Source organism: Sus scrofa, chromosome 13 (assembly GCF_000003025.6).
Source record: "Sus scrofa isolate TJ Tabasco breed Duroc chromosome 13, Sscrofa11.1, whole genome shotgun sequence".
In the NCBI taxonomy this organism is placed as follows: Eukaryota; Metazoa; Chordata; class Mammalia; order Artiodactyla; family Suidae; genus Sus; species Sus scrofa.
The window spans coordinates 190,023,415-190,039,334 of record NC_010455.5 but is presented as its reverse complement, the minus strand read 5'-3'; the positions used below and the strand labels follow the sequence as shown (position 1 = coordinate 190,039,334).

Here is a 15,920-nt window from a genome sequence, read left to right as displayed (position 1 = left end):
TGAGGAAGGAGGGATGTATTTAACCAAACCCGTTCAATAATAGTTTTTTTGTTTTTTTGTTTTTTTTGTCTTTTTGCCTTTTCTAGGGTTCCCAGGCTAGGCATCTAATCAGAGCTGTAGCTGCCGGCCTACGCCAGAGCCACAGCAATGCCATATCTGAGCCACGTCTGGGACCTACACCACAGCTCATGGCAACGCCGGATCCTTAACCCACTGAGCGGGCCAGGGATGGAACCTGCAACCTTATGGTTCCTAGTCAGATTCTTTTCCGTTGCGCCATGATGGGAACTCCCCATTTTGTATTTTAAAAAGCTGCATTTTAGGACAATACCAAGAGAATGAAAGCCCACAGAAATACGCTTGTTTTAATTAATTAATTAACTAACTAATGGTATAGATTTACAACAGGTGTACAATATAGTTATTCAAAGTTTTTATAGATTATACTCCATTTAAAGTTATTATAAAATATTGGCTATATTCCCTATTACTGTATCCTTGTAGCTAATTTATTTTGTACATAGTGGTTTGTTCCTTTTTATCCCCTTTCCCTATTTGGCCCCTCTTCCCTTCCCTCTCTGCACTGGTTTGTTCTCTATTTCTGTGAGTCTGTTTCCGTTTTGTTATATGCATGTGTTTGCTTTTTCAATTTCACATATAAATAATAACATGTAGTATTTGTCTTTCTCGGACTTATTTCACTAAGCTTAATGCCCTCCAGGTCAACCCATGTTGTTGCAAATGGCAAAATTCTTTTTTATGGCTGAATAGAATAGGCTACTGTAAATAATGATGTGATAAATATTGGAGTGCACGAATCTTTTTGAATGAGTGTTTTCATTTTCTTTGTATATATAACCAGGAATTGAATTGCTGGATCATATGGTAGTTCTATTTTTAGTTTTTTGAGGAGCCTCCATACAGTTTTCCATGGTGGTTGCACCAATTTACATTCTTACCAACCTTTTTCTCCACATTTGTTAATTGGAAAGCCCACAGAAATATTACTCCAACTTTTCCTGAAATTAAAAACCAAGCAAATGGTAGTTTTTTTTTTAAATATATTTACTGATCTTGTGTGTTATTTTTAAAGTTACAAACCATTTCTTCCTGCTCTATTTTGTTTTACCAACCTCTGAAATCTAAAGGTAGCAATTCTGTAGCAATTCTGTGTCTCACCTAAGAAAACACCTTATTTATGTGCTTATTTAAATTACTTTATCTGTTTAATCTTTCATTATTGAGAAGTGATTAAGGTGAACTATCTTTAAGTTTATCAGGAGTATCAAGTTAACTAGAAGGTAGAAATATCACAGGACAGCTATTTGTCTGTGTGGTTATTCATTCACTTTCCCATCTTGGAATTAAACTTACATTTGTTTACTAGTATCTCTCTGTGTATCTTTCCTTTCTTGCCTAAAGGAAAGAGAGTGATGTGGGTGCTCCTTTAAACTGGATGGTCAGATAGGAAGAGATATTTGAGCAGAGAACTGAACCAAATGGGATGTCAGCCATGTGAATATTTTAACCGACATCACTTATGGGGGTGGGGGGAATGGTGCAAATCCAGAGACTCCAAATAGGATGTGATCAAGGAGAAAACAGAATTCTAAAAATAAAATATTTCAAAATAGCACAAATATCTTACATTTGTAATGAAATATATTCTGTAATTTTAATATAAAATTATTTACCAAATTAGAAATTAAACACAGCCTAGGATATACAGTAGACAAATTTTGTCTTTTAATGTATTCTGAAACATTTAACCTGTTCTGAAATGGTTTGGGTGTTCAGTAAATTATTTTTTAATGTCATTTTATAAAGTATGATTTATCTTATTCTCTAAATAGTCAAACCCATAAATATTCAAGACTCTAAGAGTATAAAAATGTACATAGATGTCGTGTCTTAATTATGAAGTTACCTTTAAATTTTATTTAAGCATTTTTTGTTATCTTTCCTTCTGACATTATCATTAATCTGTACCCTAAGCATCACCAGGGGACATCATAATGTATACCCATCAAAAGTGTTATTAGAAATGGACCATAACTACAGGGAGTTTATAAAATTTAGTTCTGTAAGTCTGAAAGGAGATTTATAAACATTGCATTCTTAGGTAGACATTGAGCTAATAAATCCTAAATAAGTTTTGATTTATAAATTCTTTTATTGCCATTAGTATTCAAGTGACTGATTTATGAGTCAGTATGCTAAAATCTATAATTTTATCAGGCATAAATCTTATTCTGTGATTTCTGTTTTGACATGTAATTCATAAATCCTGGCTGGTGTAGGATTTTAGTTTTCTCAGTGTTCAGCATTTGGCAGTGGGTCTCCTAAGTATGTATTTTAGGATGTCAATAAGTAAACGTGATAATTTGCACATAATTCAACTAAATAAAAACAACAGCTAAGGGGACATTCTCTGTAGTCTAGGAGGTGCATTGGTAGAAGTAAGCTCTAAATTTATTGATGAATTCAAGATAGCTTTAAGAACAGTAAAATGCTATAATTAAAGTTATTGTTGACTGTATCTGTCAGCTTGGGATTGGTGTGCCAAAAACCGCTAACAGTCTTCCGATAGCCAATCTCTCTTTTTCTATAATAATATACTTTTCATCATCTGCTCAGGGTAAACGCTACATTTCCCAGCCTTCCTTGCAGCTGTGTGACCATGTGACTAACTTACAGCCAGTCGTCTATGAGTAGAAGTGATAAGCACAACTTCAGTACATATACTCTGACTGAAATGCAAAAGTAGCTCAGGTCTAAATGGAGAAAGGAAAGCATATGGCCCCTGACATGAGGGTGCCTTCCTTTGAGCTCTGATGCACGTTTGCATGACAGATAGATGAGGGAGAAAACAACTTCTCATATTTTAAGACATTAATTTAAATTTCCACTATAGCAGACAAATGTTCTTTCATTTTTCAACAAATTTTATTACATGCATTATTTGTCAGGAACTCTGCTAATCATTGTGGAAATACAGGTAAATGATTCCGTCCTTGCCTTTGTTAAATGTATTCCTAAGTAGTCTTTTGTTTCTTAATGCTCGAATACATAAGAATTGTTTTTAATTGTGCTTTCTGTTTGCTGCTAGAATATAAAAATATAGTTAGTGCTTATAATACAGTCTTGCTAAAATCTAGTAGTAATTACTAGTAGTTCTAGTAATTATTTTGTACATGAGTATTTTCTATGTAAAAAATTGTCATCTGTGAATAGAGTTATGCTTCTTCCTTTTTGATCTGTATGCTTTTTACTTCATTTTCTTACTTTTTTGCCCTGGAAGTATTGATATAAATTATCAGAGTAGACATTTTTGCCTTGTTCTGGAACTTAGGGGTAAAAATATTCTGTTAAGCATTGACAAATGAATTTTTTTTCATTGATTCTCTTTGCCAGATTGAGGAAATTCTGTTTTGCTCATAATGACTGGGGGTTGCATTTCATCAAATACTTTTTTGCATCTATTGAAATGACCATATGCTTGGTTTTCTTGTGACATGAATTATAATGATTGATTTAAAAATTTTTACCACTCTTGCAGTCCTGGAAGAATCTCTATTTAGTCATGATTTTAAAATTTTTAAAATATACTTCTGAATTTAATTTGGTAAGTTTTTGTTATGGATTTTCACATATATGTTCATGAAGGAACTTCATCTGTAATTTTACTTCCTTGTAAATGTGTTCAGTTTTGTTTTCAGAGTTGCACTAACCTCATGTAACAGCCAAAGAAATGTCCTTTCTTCCTCTCTTTTCTGAAAGAAAAATGTGTGAAGTTGATTTATTTCTTATTTAAAGGCTGGATAGAATTTATCAGTGAAGCCATCTGGGTCTGGAGTTCTAGTTGGGAAAATATTTTAGGTAATGATTTTAATTTTAATTTTTAATAGGCATGGAACTATTGAGATTTTCTCTCCCCACTTATGTATTTTTGGAAAAAAAAAGTTTCATTTAACCTAAGTATTCAATTTTATTAAGTTCATAACATTCCCTTTTAATAACCTTTAATATCTCTTGAATCTGTAGTGATATATCCTCTTTTATTCCCAGTATTGATTATTTGTCTTCTTTCTCTTTCCCTCCTTCTTTTCCTTTCTCTTTCTTTGCTTCCTTCTTACTCTTCCTTCCTTCTCCCTTTCTTTCTTTCCTCCCTCTCTCCCTTTCCTTCTTTCTTTTTTTTCTTTTCTTTCTTTACTTCTTTCTCTTTCTTTCCCTTCCTTCCTTCCTTTCTTTTTTCTTTCTTTCTTTCTTTCTTTCTTTCTTTCTTTCTTTCTTTCTTTCTTTCTTTCTTTCTTTCTTTCTTTCTTTTCTTTATCAATCTACCTTATCTAGAGGCTTCTCAATTTTATTAGTAGTTTCAAAGAAGCAGCTTTGGGTTTTATTGATATTCTCTCTTTGTTTTCTAACTCGCTGATATCTGTTCTTTATGTTTGCACTGTTCTTCTTTTCATAGCATCTTAAGGTGGATGCTTAGGTCATTTAATAGTAGACCATACATCTCTAATACAGTCATTTAAAGATGTGTTTTCCTCCAAGCATTGTATAGTTACACCCCACAAATGTTACACCCCCTGAACTTTTGTAATCATTGATATGGAAAATCTGTTCTAACTTCTTTTATGACTTCTTTTTTGATTCATCAATTATTTTAGATATTTGGAGTTTTAGTCAATATTTTATCATTATGGATTTCTAATTTAGTTCTATTTTGGTTGGAGGACACACGCTGGAACATTTCACATTTTGGACTCTAATGAGATTTGTGTTTTCCTCAGCACATGGCCTGTCTTGGTGAATGTACATGTGTACGTGAAAAGAATATCCTTCAGTGTTCCTTACGTGTAGTGTCTATAAATGTCAAGTAGTAAAGGTGGCTGACAGTGCAATCCAGTTGGTTGTATCCTTACTGACTTTTTATGCAGTTGTTCTATTAATTACCAAGAGAGGTTGTTAAAATTCCAGCTGTAATTGTGAATTTGTCCCCTCCTCTCTTTAATTCTACCAAGTTTTTGCTTTGTGGATTTTGAAACTCTTTTGTTCCCAAGTGCCAGTGCACTTCTGAATGGTAAGTCTTCCTGATGAGTCGGCCTTCTAACATTATGAAAATATGGACATATTTTTCTTCTCAGTCTTTAAATGTCTTTGAATTCAAAGTGCATCTAATTGAATTTCTGTATTTAAACTATCTCTCATGTATACAGCATATAATTTGTTCCTTTTAAGCTATTCTGACAACCACTGCCTTTTCATTGGAGTATTTAATTCTACTTAATATAAGTATGGATGTATGTGGATGCAGGTCTATCAGCTTCCTCTTTGTTTCTACTTGTCCCTTTCTTGTGTGTTCCTCTATCCCTCTTCTCCTATCATTTTGAGTTCACTGAAATTGCTTTTAGAATTCCATTTTAATTTATTAGCTATTTCACTTACCTCATTGTATTATTATTTTAGTGGTGCTATTCAGATTACAATATACATTCTTAATTTTCAGTCTATAGAAAGTTAATGTCATGAGGAGTTCCTGTTGTGGCTCAGCAGTAAGGAACCTGACTAGCATCCATGAGGACGCTGGTTCAATCCCTGACTCTGCTCAGTGGGTTAAAGAATCTGGCATTTCCATGAGCTGTAGTGTAGGTTGCAGCTGCAGCTTGGATCCCACGTTGCTGTAGCTATGGCATAGGCTAGAGGTTACAGGTCTGATTTGACCTCTAGCCTGGGAACTTCCATATGCTGTGGGTGTGGCCCTACAAAGGAAAAAAAAAAAAAAAGAAAGAGAAAGAAAGAAACAAAGTTAGTTAATATCATGAAATATAATAGCTTTGCAATCTTTGGGTTTATTTTTAATATTATGTTTTAATATACTTTTATGGTTTATCATATGATATTGAATATGGTTCTTTGCGCTATACAGTAGAACCCTGTTGTTTATCCATTCTATATATAATAGCTTAGGTCTGTTAACTCCAACCTCCCACTCTGACCATTCCCTAAACCCCTCTCCCTTGGCAAACAAATATGTTCTCTATGTCTATGAATCTGTTTCTGCTTTGTTGATAAATTTATGTGTCATATTTTAGATTCTACATATAAGATATTATATGGTATTTATCTTTCTCTTTCTACCTTATTTCTCTTAATGTGATAATCTCTAGTTGCATCCATGTTGCTCCAAATGGCATTATATCATTCTTTTTTATGGCTGAGTACACACACACACACACACACACACACACACACACACACACACACCAGTTTCTTTATCTATTCATCTGTTAGTGGACATGGACATTTAAGTTGTTTCCGTGTCTTGGCTATTGTGAATAATACTGCTATGAACATAAGGGTGCATGTATCTTTTGAATCATAGTTTTGTCCAGATGTATGCCCAGGAGTGGGATTGCTGGATCATATGGTTCTCTATCTTCAATTTTCTGAGGAACCTCTATACTGTTTTCCATAGTGGCAGCACCAGCTTACATTTCCACCAATAGTGTAGGAGATTTCTTAGGGTTTTTTAAAATGCAATTTTATAGGTCTTTTATACCCTGTAATTTATGTTGTGGCTTATTACATTAGATGCTACGCATGCATCACTTTCACTTTTAATGTTAAAACATTTTTTAGGAAAAAATTTTAAGAAATAATTAAGAAATTAAAATCTGAATTTTTACCAGGAATCATTTCCCTTTGACTTAAATAACTTCATTGAGCTTTTCTTATAAGGAAGCTATGCTGGAAAATTACCTTTTTTTTGTTTATCAGAAAACGTCTTTATTTCACCTTTATTCCTCAAAGTTATTTTTGCTTCAGAGAGAATTCTTGTTTTTGTTTTCATTTGGCACTTTAACGATGTCATTTCATTGTATTCTAACCTCCAACATCTCTACAGAGATGTCACTGGTAACTTGTGTTTTTGTTCCTATATATGTAGTGGGTTTTTTTTGGATACTTTCAAGAGTCTATCTTTTGTTTTTAACATTTCCAAAGGTTGTTTTTTTTTTTTTTTTTCTATTTATACTATGTAGGATTCTCTGGGTTTTCTGAATCTGTAAAATTTTAGAAATTTTTTATCTTTCTTTCTTCAAATGTTGGATTCACCCAGTTCTGTCTCTCATGTTCTAAAACTCTATGTATGTGACCTTTTGATATAGTTCCACAAATTACTGAGGGTCTGTTATTTTTTTTTTCCTGGCTTTTTTTTCTGTCTGTTCTCCCCATTGTATAATTTTGATTAAGTTCCCTTCAAGTCACTGACTCTTCTTTTATTTGTAAATTAAGCTCATGAAATTGATTTTTTGTTTTTAAGATTTTATTTTTTACTTCTAGCTTTTCCATTTGGTTCTTTTTTATAGTTATACTCTCTCTGTTGAGATTTCCTTTTTATCCATTCATCACAAACATATTTTCCTTTGTATCTTTGGGCATAGTTATAATAGCTACATGAAAGTCTTTGTTAGCTAATTCCAGCATCTGGGTCATGTCAGAAACCATTTCCTTAATTACCTTTCCTCTTGACTGTATCGAGTCATCTGAGATGTATCCTGGACATTGTGAAAAATACGTGGTAGAAATGGATTCTGTTATTTCCGCCTGTTGATTTTTTGGTCTGTTTACTTGCTTTATCATGTAGTTAACATGGCAGGACTCAAATCCCAGTTTTTGTCCCCTCTGCAGTGGGTAGCTGCTAAAATTTCTGTTGAATTCTTTCAGCCTCAGCTGGGCTGTGAGTTTGTCCCATGTGTGCATAGCTCAGAGATGATCCTGTATTTTCCCCACAATTTCTGTGCAAAATTTAATGTCTCCTTTTCCCCCACATTCCTCCTTTCCCTGATTTCCCCTTCATTTTCCATCTATTTTGATAGTCATAAACTCTCTCCTCTGGTTCTTGAAACTAGTCCACTGCAGGGGTTTCTATCCACGAATTAGCTAATTTGCTTAATCTAACTCGAGCAGGCCCTTGAACAAAATGTCTTATCAACAGGAAACACCCAATCCCATTTCCTTTTTTTGCAAGTTTTGACTCTTTTCCAATTTATGCTTGCATTTGGTTTCTGTCCAGTGACTTCAGGGCATTGCTTTTTATAGTTTTGTCAAGAATTCATAATTGTTATCCGTGACAGGGTTGGACCCATAGGAGATACGCCACTTTGACCTTTCTATTGGAAGAAGACACGGCCCAGCCCCTGGCTGTTGCCTTTGAGGAACTCATAGCCTAGTATTCTAAGCCGAGAGGCTAAAAAGCTCTAAAGAGAGCCTAAGGAAAGTTCTTTTAAGAAATTATTTCCTTAAAACACGAAATAGATATCTTCCTTTATTAAAGTGGCATTGCCTATCACCCTTGTTTTCTCACTTACTTTTATATTAAATCAGAAAGGAGATATGCTATTATGAGAGGGGAAAGAAAGGATGTGAATCCCAGACATAATAAAATGCTGTTTATGAATGCATCAAAGCTTCTGATTAAACAGCACTGAATGCAAATGTCTATCTTTATTTCCTCTGAAAGCCTCACAAAGCAATGACAGTAAAGACATGAAGAGGAAAAAAACCAAAAATGCACAAGGACAAAAAGAAGACAGCAGACAACAAAAGAAACACTTTGAAATCTGGGAAATAGTCTAACCACTGGTAACTGTTTTAAACTAGGAAAAGCAGTGACCTGAGTCTGCTGAAGCAGAAAGCCAAGAGCCAGTCATTTCCACCCAAAACTACAGAAATCCCCAGAGATGGGAGACAACAGATGCTTGAAAGGCAGGTGCGCAAAAAAGATGGAAAACTGGAGTGTGGACTGAACATTTTTCAAAGAGAAGGTAGACTTCCCATATTCCCCTGCCAGCCCTGTGCAAGAGAAAATCTGGGGTCGATTTTTGGAGAGATTTTCTCTACCACCTCTGGATTTAGAGACAGCAAGTCTAGTTGAGATTGCAGGGTGAGTTACTGTGCTGAAATCAGAGGGATTATGGGAAAATCTTCTCACTGCAGAGAGATGTGTTCCCCATCTGGCTCCCCAAAGGCCTGCAACCAGGCCTAAGTACTTGAGGTTGGAGATAGGTAACTGCCTTCTGCAAAAAAAAAAAAAATAAACCCACTCAAAAGTAAAGACTTATAGTAGGGATTTTTTAATGAGAGGGTTTATGAACATGGATGAGAACAATAATTCATTTGTGTTTTCACTAACCTCTGAACCCGGTAGCATTTCTGTCATTTCTTAATGTAGGTAAGAAACCACGGTGGTATCAGCAGCCCCTGTGACTTTGCCACCAATAAGAATCACAGTCTCTTTCTTGTCACATTACTCATTGCATATATCCTGAAAGACAATTTATATTCATCTTTATTTCACTAGATACAACTCTAAAGCTTACTGTATGATACATTAATAAAGAAGCACATATTTCTGTATCAGAGATTTAATTTTTAATGTTTGGATATAATTGGATTCGTGCATTTGAAAACATCATTTTGAAACAGAATTCACCAGATTGCTAGGGCACCAAAAAAGTGAAGAACCTCTAAACTATTGTTTTTTGGTTTTTGGTTTTTTTTTTGGCCACACCCACAGCATCTGAAAGTTCCCGGTCCAGAGGTTGAATTCTCACCGCAGCAGTGACAACATCAGATCCTTTTAACCACTAGACCACCAGGAAACTCCCAAGAACCTCTAAATTATGGGTATAAGAATTTGGAGATTTCTATTAACCAAACAAATGATCCTATGGTAACAACTATACAGGAAGACTCACAGATTGCTAAGGCACACTAGCACTTTTGAGGGTTTGTTTTTTTGGGTTTTTTTCTTTTCGGCTTTCACTTTCAAATATGATTTGCCAGGTAAGGAAAACCAGACATTTGAGGAAAACCTCTGCCATGAAAGGCAGTGACAGAACAAAACAAAATAGAATCAAATCACAAGCACAGAGGATAGAGAAACAAAGTGGTGAGAAAATAAACACATGAAAGATACATCAGGGTTAATATCTAAGAGAAAGAAGAGACTATATTATATTCATAAAAAAAGACCAGAATACTATATGCAAAGGAACAAAGAACACGAAGGATCTCTTCGAAATTTGATTGAGGAAGTTCCTGTTGTGGCTCAGTGGACATGAGCCTGACTAGGATCCATGAGGATGTGGGTTCAATCCCTGGCCTTGCTCAGTGGGTTAAGGATCCTGCTTTGCCATGGCTGTGGTGTAGGCCGGCAGCTACAGCTCTAATTTGACCCCTAGCCTGCGAACTTCTGTAGGCTGCAGGTCCAGCTCTAAGAAAGAAAGAAAGAAAGAAAGAAAGAAAGAAAGAAAGAAAGAAAGAAAGAAAGAAAGAAAGAAAGAAAGAAAGAAGGGAGGGAGGGAGGGAGGGAGGGAGGGAGGGAGGAAGGAAGGAAAGGAAGGAAGGAAGGAAGGAAGGAAGGAAGGAGAGATTTGATTGAGATAACTCCTATTTTTCAAGATAATTTGAAAAAGGTAAAGAGATGGAAATGATATTTTTATCCATTCTACCCATTTTCTATTAACAAAACGCCTCCTGACCTCCACTTCTGCATACTATCAACCCACTGCAGTGCCCCCACCCACGCCCATCCACCCATGTAGTAGCACAGGAGAGAAGGTGAGAATACGGGTTGGTTGGAGGCAGGGCACCAGTAATTTACTATTTCTATAGATGACAATATCAAATAAACAAGGAGTTCCTGTTGTCGCTTAGCAGGTTAAGAACCCAACTAGTGTCCGTAAAGATGCGTATTCAATCTCTGGTCTCACTCAGTGGGTTAAGGATCCAGGATGGCTTCATGCTTCGGTGAAAGTTGAAGATGTGGCTTGGATCCCACGTTGCTGTGGCTGTGCCATAGGCTGGCCCCTGCAGCTCTGATTTGACCCCTAGCATGGGAACTTCCATGTGCCACAGGTGTGGCCCTAAAAAGAAGAAAAAGGGGGGGGTACCATATCTAATAAGCAAAAGTTCTTCTCTGTAGTGATCTCTACTGCCGCTGACTAAATATTTCTAGTTTTTTCCTTCCCAGCCTTATGGCTGCAGGCTGCTACCTCTGCTGTAGTCTGAAGTTGAGCACTGCCCTGAGACTGGCTTTGACCAGTGAAATGTACAGCCCTTCTGGAGAGAAGCTCTCAGAGCTGGTTTACACTTTGGCATGTGATCTTCTCTCTGTTGCAATGAAGACTCTGCCAGTCTGGGTCACTTGATACAGGATAGGAACTCTTTCCTGTCAATCCATATTGGGTACAAAGCTTGAGCACTTAGAGGTTGCTTGGACCAAGCATGGGAGCTGGAGGTTGTTTGTATCACATATAAACTAGCATCTCTACCATCTACCTTCCTGCATTGGCTCTTAAAGTATTCTGAGTTGTGAACCAAAGAGGAAGGCCACACAGAAGAAGAGGATAGAAAAAGTCGAGTTGGACCATTTAATATCTGAATCTTGATCTTCTGCATAAGTTACCTGGAATGCAGTGGCTTTAAGTCAAACATTGCCTAGACCCATACCTATTTCAGTACCACTCAGCCTGAATCCCTGCATATGCCATTCTTTCTATCTCATGAACCTCCCTAGACCTTCCTGTACTCTTCAATTAACTAATTAACTTATGTTCAGCCATCCCAATCCCTTCCAATATCATTTCCCATGAAAACTTTTTTTTTTTCTTTTTAGGGCTGCACCCATAGCATATGGAGGCTCCCAGGCTAGGGGTCAAATCTGAGCTATAGCTGCCAGCCACAGCCGCAGCCACAGCTACAGCAATGCCAGATCCGAGCCATGTCTGCGACCTACACCCCAGTTCAGGGCAACGCCAGATCCTTAACCTCCTGAGCGAGACCAGGGCTCATACCTGCATCCTCATGGATCCTAGTCCGATTCGTTTCCGCTGCGCCACGATGGGAACTCCCTCATGAAAACTTTTTTAAACCCAGACGCCTTGTAAGGTCTCTAGGCTTTATGCTCCTACTCTTCAGCTTTTCCATCACAGTGTGTACAATGATCAGGGCTGACAGTTACAAATTCTTGGCTCTTTTGCTTGACTTCATGAGTGCGGCATCTCTGTCTGGGCCTGGCACACAGTAGGTACTCAATACATATTGGGTGACTGGAGGAACAAATGAAAGCAGCATCAGAAAAGCTGAGGATATGCCTGAAGAATACAGAAATCATGTGGCATTGGGGAAATGGAGAAATAAAGATCAAGGCACTGATGCAAACAGAACCAGTTCAAGGCTTGCAATTTAGTGGCGCCCTGGTAACATCAAGAAGAAGATCCATTTCCATTCTGGTGTCTCAGGGCTGCTCGTGTTGTAAAAATAGTGACTAAAAATCAAAGGGAAAAAGTTATCTATTTCTTTCTACCTAAGTATTGAATTTTAAAAGCGAAGCTTCGGGCCCTTTATAGTCACATTAGAGTGACTCCTGCCATGCTTTTCTAAAATGAAAACCTCTGAAGTATGGAGGAAATGGTGTTTTAAATGTACGAAAGTGACTTACACCTTCCAAAAAAAGTCTTAAGTTCCTGTCATACCTGATTTTGAAATGTTATAATTTGACACTGCCTTCCTTTGATAATGTGCATGATTTCTTAATTCACAGAGAACTACACATGTACCCATTTGTTAAAAGCATAATAAATCAGCCTACAGAAAAGCAGGGGCTTAATACCTATAGGGCTTTCAAGACTATATCACTTCTGCCCTTTTTTCATGTTTCTCTGGCAACTTAAGGCTTGTGTGGCAAAGGAGACATATTCACTTTCCGGTGGGCTATTGGATGCGCGAGTCACAAATATCCTCTGGTGGAGGGACCTCAGGGTTCTCGCGAGTCCTGAGCCTGATGGAGACACTGAGGCAGCCCTTGAAGGGTGGAGTCTGAGAGTGGCTACTGACTTACAGCAGCACATGCGAGGAAAAGAACCCCTCCAAGGCAGCTTCTGTATAGAAAACAAATGAGGAGTTCCCGTCGTGGCGCAGTGGTTAACGAATCTGACTAGGAACCATGAGGTTGTGGGTTCGGTCCCTGCCCTTGCTCAGTGGGTTAACGATCCAGCGTTGCCGTGAGCTGTGGTGTAGGTTGCAGACGCGGCTCGGATCCCGCGTTGCTGTGGCTCTGGCGTAGGCCGGTGGCTACAGCTCCGATTCAACCCCTAGCCTGGGAACCTCCATATGCCACAGGAGCAGCCCAAGAAATAGCAACAACAACAACAACAAAAAGACAAAAGACAAAAAAAAAAAAAAAAAAAAAAAAAAAAAAAAGAAAACAAATGAAATTAGAGAGTCCTGGATTTTAGAAAGAACCACGCGACTACCTGGTTGGGAAGTCATTGACTGCACTCCACAGCCATTGGGTGAGGTACCAGTGAAAGTTTCAAAAGTCTGTCCCCCTCCATCCAAATTAATAGGATGAGCAAAACCAACAGGACAGTTCTTTAGAAAAGCACCATCATCCTGAGCTGAGATGCCTCCATCCCTCCTTTCGTAAATTCCCTCCTTCCCCTTTTTACCCTCGCTCAGTAGAGAGCCCTCTTCAACTGCTTCAGTCTTTTATCCAACAGAGACACTCACTCTGGGCCAGGCTGTCTCTGGGTGCCCCCTGCTCTGGCAGAGACTACACCTCAGCCATTGCACTGTCAGTAGACAAATTTCCAATGACTTTCAAGAAATAAAATGGACACATGGAAGTAATAAAAGTTCCAGGTAGGATGTGTTTCTATCACAGCTCTTCCAAGAAATGGGAATGGCTTTATTTTCCTTGCAAGTGCATAGAGTAGAATTAATTATATAAGGCCTATGCAAACAGCTGGTAGTTGACAAGTTTCCAGAAGGAAACAGTACATTCAAACTGAAAATTGAAGGGGGTTTAATGAAATGAACATTTATAAAGGTACATGCAGGGACTAGAGAAACTAACCAAAGATGATGCAGTGTTACAGGCTGTCAACAGCAGAGAGCTTCTACCATCCCTAGCCAGAAAGAGACAAGGGGAGGAACTGTTACTAAAATCCAGAAAGAGTAGCTTGCACCGGAACTGGGGCTCTCTATGGAAGGCAGCCACCCGGCAGCAGTGGACTGGATGGGGAGCCAGAACATTGTGGGTCTCGTTCTCACTCCCCTCTCAACCTCCAGTCTCCCGTATCAGGTTTCCATTGGCCAAACTCAGAGGCTACCAGGCACATTGGGTCTCTCATGCAGTCCTTATGCCTTCCTGATTGCTGAGCAAGATGGAGAAGGATGCAGGCTGGGTCAGAGGGAAAAGAAGATAATACCTAGGATGTCAACCCATGGTAGAGACGCCGTGTGTAGCCATTGGTGCCGCGGCTGAGAAGTGAGAATCATTGATTTGCTCATTTAACACCAGCCCTTTAACGAAGTCCTTATTATGTTAAGGAACTCTGCTAATTCCTGAGAATACAAAGAAATGAGACATCATTTCCACCTTGAAAGGGTAGTAACAGAGAACTCAGATATGTAAACAGGCAAATAATAATACATCACTGTGACATTAGTGAGATATTGACAAAGCCTTCTTGCGAGGTCATTAACTTGGGATTCTGGTTGACAAATTGTTTCAGTGATTTGAAATAAATGCTGACATAGTACATAGCGCAGAGCGGTGAAGGGCATGTCACGTGTGCTTGGAGCTCCATGTATGTGGGGCAATTAGAACTTGATCCTGAATTTTATGTCATTTGAATTGATCTTAAAGCAAATACATCTGCGTCCTAAATTCTTTATAAAAGCTTGTAGGTGTTTTGTTATGAAGGTGGTTTTGGCTGGCTATGTTTTATAATATAAACTAGTGTTTGCTAACATTCACTTTAAGTCTTTTTCGCTCTGAGAACCGATACCAAGCATTAAACACAAAACACACACACACACACACACACACACACCACCACTGCCACTACCACCAATGAAACAACAACAGTGATAGCAACAGCTTCGTCAAGGCTTTGTGATGAATGTGTTGCCTGTGCCATGGCCAACATAACAGGATACTCAACTTTTAGACACCAGTAAAATCTCTCCATTAGGAAAACATAATTTAGTTATGGTGAAACAGTGATGCAGGTATCCTGGGAACAGCTTGGATTCCATAAGCAGTTTTTCAACTCCAATGACTTCATAACACACAAATACAGGCAAACTGCCTGACAAACCTAAGCTCTGCAATACACCCCAAAGCCTACAGCTTGAGTTTTCTATTGTCTCCAGTAGAAGAACTGTTCATTTATTTACCACAGTTGTGGCATTGCCTACCAACACTAACAAGCCAACACTCCTGTTGATATATATTAGTGTTGTTACACAATTCATCATTGTCACTCAAAAAAAAAATAGGTTGGGCAAAATAACATAAAATTGTTAGGACAGAGCTTTCAAAGATCGTCTTTGTTTTCTTCATCTTGAATTTCTGTTGCTGCCACACATTTAAGGGCCAGCTCCTTAGGTGCTCCAAATACGCCCCTGCCCCTCATTCTAGCAAACAAATTTAAGTGCTTAATCAAATAAAATCCAATCACTGGGAGTTCCCTTCGTGGCTCAGCGTTTACAAACCCAACTAGGATCCATGAGGACACAGGTTTATCCCTGGGCTCACTCGGTCGGGGGGTTAAGGATCTGGCATTGTCGAGAATTGCAGATGCAGCTCAGATCCCACGTTGCTCTGGCTGTGGCTCTTAGCCTGGGAACTTACATATGCCACAGGTTCAGCCCTAAAAAAGAAAAAAAAAGAAATCCAATAGCATTGAACCATAGTGACCTCTGTCAAAAATACTACCTGCAGCTGAGAATTTAAATTAACAGAAGTAGAGACTGATGATATTGTTTCTGACTGTGCAACCCATGTTCTTCTGTGCCTACAGGACCTGTGCATGTGTATTAAAAAATATACATTATATATATAT

At 37.9% G+C, this 15,920-nt stretch overlaps 1 protein-coding gene and 1 long non-coding RNA gene across 3 annotated transcripts in view; one reads left to right on the top strand and one right to left on the bottom strand.

Annotated features, from left to right (window-relative positions):
• CYYR1 (cysteine and tyrosine rich 1) overlaps positions 1–15,920 on the top strand; it is a 109,055-nt gene that overhangs the window by 27,326 nt on the left and 65,809 nt on the right. The window lies entirely within an intron of this gene.
• LOC102161036 overlaps positions 1–15,920 on the bottom strand; it is a 67,073-nt gene that overhangs the window by 12,666 nt on the left and 38,487 nt on the right. For both annotated transcript variants that reach the window (XR_002338170.1, XR_002338171.1), the window contains one exon: positions 9,197–9,328. This is a non-coding gene — a long non-coding RNA (uncharacterized LOC102161036). The remainder of the gene's footprint in view (positions 1–9,196; positions 9,329–15,920) is intronic.